The sequence below is a fragment of the Etheostoma cragini genome, chromosome 6 (genome assembly GCF_013103735.1).
Source record: "Etheostoma cragini isolate CJK2018 chromosome 6, CSU_Ecrag_1.0, whole genome shotgun sequence".
In the NCBI taxonomy this organism is placed as follows: Eukaryota; Metazoa; Chordata; class Actinopteri; order Perciformes; family Percidae; genus Etheostoma; species Etheostoma cragini.
The window spans coordinates 22,820,541-22,826,228 of NC_048412.1; positions in this window are offsets into that span (position 1 = coordinate 22,820,541).

A 5,688-nucleotide genomic window follows, 5' to 3' on the forward strand; every position below is an offset into this window, starting at 1 on the left:
CAATGCATAGACATCATTTAAATTATCAATGCCATCATTTATCAATGTATCTGATCAAACACACCAAATCAACATTTTTATGTTTCTCTCAGCAACTTTGTAGATCATTTTGATTTGTTTAATTAATTGTATAAAGGGAGCTGCATTTCATATAAAAATAAATAAAGTCAGTTAGGAAAATGGTTTTCATTAGTCCGATGACTGTCAGCTCTCAAGATCAGACTACAAACACCAGATGTGGAATTTCAATGGCAAAACAGATCTGTAATGTTTAATTAGATAAATAAAGATATTTACTTACAAGTGGAACAGTGTTAAGGCTTTTTTTTTTTTTTTTTAAACCGCTAACGCTCTGTGTTGTTTGTCTTGCTGTAACTTTCCAGTTTATGCCTTTCAAGTTCAAAGATGAGCTAATATCAAGTGTCATGAACCGGAAACAGTGAGTCACCTAATAAAACTCCAGTGTGACACACTTCTCTACCAGTTATACACTGAGAAATGAGCAGACCAATTGGTTAATATTAACTTAAATGCAAAACTAAAAATAAAGGACCTCTTTTGTAGGATTAAACCTCTGACCTGCATTAATTCAAAGTTATGCATACACCACAAAGAGCACGTCAGCATTTTAGATAAAACTAAATATTCTGTGGCGTTATCACAGGAAAGCAAATTGAGACATGTTTGGGTTCAACAGAACGTGGAATGGCTGCACATGTAGTCTTAACAGTAGATCTGTTTTCTGTTGCATAGGAAAGGCTTGATATTGATATTGATTTCCTTCCTGTCACCCAATATTCACATTAAAATCAATTATCAGTGCAGCAGGAAATAAACATGGAGCCCTTTATGTTTAAAACTGTCAACATGCACTAATGTGTATGTAATTCAAGTTTTTGAAAAACTGAAGTCAATATGAATGATATGGTAAGATGTGAACATCTAGACAACTAGCCATGCTGACAAAACTGTATGAAAGGAAACTGCAGTATATAAATTTCGCATCAATTCAGTTTTGATGCAATGCAACCAGATACTTTCATTAACAACATTTGGTTAAAGGCTGTTGCATATATACATAAAGGTGTGACCATGTTGACTATTTCCAGTTCAGAATGGGAATAGTTTTTGAATCTAAACTGGGCCTGTGACAGCAGACAGAGGTGGGGGGTGAGCTTGTATTCCTTGTATTATAAGCCACAGAGGGGCTGTAACTGGAAATGATCGCACTCTAAATGGCTGGAAAAGCCTGATCCTCCAAAACTACAAGTATGGGAACAGACCATAAACCGCTAACACTAATGTTTTTTTGTTTACTGAATCAAAGCCTGACCTTTAAACTGGAATATCTTTAAAGTAAAAAAAAACACAGCAAGCAAGTTGCGATAGTATTGTAAGGAGCCTATAAGAGCATCAGCAGTTGTTCTCAGATCAGCATTTTAAATAGACATCCGCACTGCAACCTACTCTCTGTGTGGGAAGTCTAAGGTATAGTTTCCTCATTCCTCAATGCTTTAGCAACATAAGCAGCAGCAGGGGAAAAAAAAAACATACGTAAAGAAATGTTTTTTGTATGTAAGGAGTAACAATGACTGGAAAATTGTTTCTAATTGGGCATTGTGGTTGCCTATTTAGCAAAATTACACAAGTCATAACCTCCACTGAACACTGCATGGGGAACCTTTAGTGAAGGTCAACCCTTTCTGTCTACCCATGTTCCCTCTGTGCTACATACAATAAAGATAACATGGCAGTTAAATAATGTTTAAAAATAGTTTAAACTCTGACATGAAGATTCATAATCAAATGAATATAGTCTTTACTCTTACAGTGTTGGATCATGTAAACCTCATCCAGTGCTCTGGATTCTAGTTAAGGAAAATTGCAGAATGCTCCTTTGGTTGATTTTGTCAGTAGAATATTTTAACCTTTTTTAATTTGACGGTGGCAGCAGCAAAATCCTCTCTCAAATGATAAACATTAACTGTGTCTTTGCTGTTATTAACTTACAGTATAGGTAGGCTAAACAAATAATTGAGGAAAAAAAATGTTAGTGCGGAAGGCCACGTTGTCATACATTTGGTCTATTCCGGGGGAATAAACCACCACAACAGGCACTTAAATAAAGCAACCTAAAAATAAAACACCCGCAGTAAGGAGGCCAGATGAAGAGCACATTAGGAAACCGCTGGAGGTAAGGAAAGTGCAACAAGTGAGGTTTTAGGTGGTCGGGTTTCAGATTAGCTAGCTAATTAGCTAGCTAGTCCGATGGAAGCCATCATGCCAACCAGCTAAAGTGTCTATAACTACTCCGCCAAAGGGCCTGGAATGCCGGATTATTTTGAGACCAGCTAAAGTTAACCACACAAAATAAATTCACAGCGTCACCCTGTCCGTTTATTCAAACGTAAACTAATTTATGAGGACACTGAACAAAAGATAAAATACTGGATAACGTTACAGTTTTTTAGCTAAACCCAAGTAGCTAGTGACAGGGAGACGCCATAGCAACCTGCTTCTTGAGACCCAGGTGCACTAACGAGCTGAGGAATATTATCGTTTTCCTGGAACAAAAAAACACGGACACTCCCCATCCAGAGTTATTTTAATTGTAAGTAAAGCTTATTTGTTAATCGCAGGAATAATTTAGTTGTTAATTTGTGTTCATCTGGATACACACATGCATGGGATATCTGTGTTGATGGTGTTGATGTTTGTTGTAAATTGTTTTTTGGTTTCCTTGCTCTTGATTGTCTTGCTAGCTACCCAGTTCATTTTCAGTTTCTAAACTGTGTTGATCATACTCAAGCATAGACTGTTATGTGTTCAACATAACAACCTTGCACAGCAGTTGATTTCTTGCAAAATCACGAGATCACGCAAAAATCCGCTGGAGGAGGGTCTGGCTTGTCCACATAGCATTGTAGAGATGTGAGAAAAACGTGCTGTGGTTTATTCATAGACTGAATATTAAGACCAAGATCATTATATATACTGTGTGTATATATATATATATATAGTATGTGGGTTTATTGGAATTTCTTTAAACCAATCACAATTGTCTTGGGCGGAGCTAAGCACCAGGAAAAGTCACGTGCAGCTGCAAAATAACCTTGGCAAGGACCTTGTTTTGGTGGAACAGGTGTACACATGAAAGTTGTTTTAGTTGTGCAACAGAAAAGTCCGATTGGACAGATAGTCTAGCTAACTGTCTGAATTTACATTGCAGAGAGCTGAGGAGGAGTTAACTATAGTCCTCGTAAATCCACCAGAGTTTAAAATTTTAACACAAACAAAACAGATGGTAACAAACTTGGGTTGAAAAGAGTGAAATCTGGCGGTATTCTCGACGGCAACAAAGCAATCCAGGAAGTGGAACACATGTTCCACCATAACGATTCCTTCCTGGGCTATTTTGCAGCACCAAGAGGATTGATTTAAAGACATGCAAATAAACCAGAGCTCCCAGGAATGCTGTGTGGAATAGCCAGACCCTCCTCCGCAGCACTATGGAGGAAGCTCTGGCAATGCGAGACAGGGTAAATCCTAAATCAGATCTGCTAGACTGGTCAACGTAGTTAGGTTTAGGCATGAGAAGTGGGGATTGGTTAGGGTAAGAATACCAGGGTAAGCCAATCAGAGACAGAATAAGGTGAGCAACGAGGCACGTCCTTTGACGTTGACACTTCTAGCAGATCTGGGGCCTGTTGCACGAAAGTAGAATAAAGATATCCAGGATAAATGAAAAGCGCAGCTTGACTTAGTGTGATCTGCTCATCGCGGCTTAATCGGTTGCACGATTGCCAAGCCAGGATGAACACGTGAAGCGATGTCAAGCCAGGTGTAGATAGCTGGGATAAGTGCACGTTCACGGCTTTCTCACATAGACCACGGTATCGATCACAGATTTACTGATGCAGAATTGAGAAGACGCATGCGCCATATGTTTCACCCAATGAGCAGCAGCTTAAATGGAAAGTAACGAGGAGGTGAAGGATTTAATAACCAGAAAGGGAAACACGGCTCTTATCAAACAGAGAGAAAAAGCCGAACAGACCACAGCGGACCCGACTGAATGTGTAGGGTGTAAAAATATCTCCTTAGGCTATATTCACTCCACATTTTACAAAGTTCTAGGCTACACTGTGTTTTAATTGCTTTAAATATGCTAGTTTCATGTTTCTGTTTTTATGTGATAAATGTGCTGGTTTTACTGTAAAGTGTCTTTGACTAGCCTACCACGTAAAGCACTATATAAATAAAATGTATTACTATTTAGCCTTTGCCTTAAAAGTGAGCAGAGGGAATAATGATCCTCGGGAAATGGACCCTATGACTAGGCTTAATATCAAACCCTTATTCACAACGCAAGGACATGTTTTACAACCATATGCACAAATCTCTATAAGCTATATCTAGTTCTTTGTAGGCTACAATTAATATTTATAGAGAACAATCAGAAAGGGACAACAACTAGAAAAAGAAGTAAGTGACTTCAATACACGCTATGAGCATTTGTAAAACAATATTCATGGTTTATTCCTCGGACAAGTGACCGCACCAAAACAAAAAGATGAAGAACCATTGCATTCTTCCCGGTGTGATGAACGTAAATTACACTAGATACGTACTGTATATGGGCCAGGTTATTGGCCCAGGGATGTGAGACTTATTGAGAAGGTTATGGAATCAATGTAAGCTATATTAAAAAACATTGTGCCTACATATTAAGGAGTAACACAAACTGTCCTTTATTAGAGAAGGATAAGCAACAAGAAAATGAATCATGAATGTATTGGTCTCTGACCAGTCTGCCATCAGGGTGCCAGTGCAACCATTCCTCTAAACAGCTGTAGTAGGGTTTAAATCAAACTCGCGACAACAATACTGACAAGTAGCTATTGCATGTTAATAAAAATAAAGCAGAACACATGCAGAAGACAACGGAATAACTGTCAAACACGTTTATTTCGGATCAGACGGCAGCTGATTTGACACATGAGACTCCAGGATTAATCTTAGCCTGGCTGTTAGCCTGCTCTGGACCAGGCTAGCCGCAAAGAAGAAATCTCCATGGTTACTTGGCTGGGTTTAATTCAATCCGGTTTCGTGCAACCGAATCAAAGCTAAATTTAGCCAGGATAACTTGAATATCCCGGCTTAATCCTTTATCCTAGTTTTGTGCAAAAGGCCCCTGATCTTGTTGATGGTAAACAGAATCAGAGTTCTCACACGAATATCAAACTTGCCAACTGAGAAAAACTGTTCATATTCAAAATTCTCACAGCTCTGTCAAATTTTAAAAAAGCAAATAAAATGTACAAGGCAACGCTGCCACATGAACAATTTAATTCTCTTGAAATTTGATTTACAGAAATTGATAGGTACAATCTCTTCAGCTTTGCACAAATACCCACTGTATTTTCAATCTCACACATCATTAACTTATATCTATACAACAAAAAACTAATCTTAACGGTCTTGCCATTATTATATTTTACTTTCTTTTTTTACATTAATGTTTTTAAAATGTTTGGTATTTGTGTCATTAACCTGGTGTGTCTGTGTGCAATAGAAATGGCCTATGTGGTAATTAAACGCCACATGACTTATGTTTTGTTTTGCAGGTATATTCTACATGTGTGCCTACAGAATGCATGAGTGCAGAAGAGTGGCTGGCCCACGTTA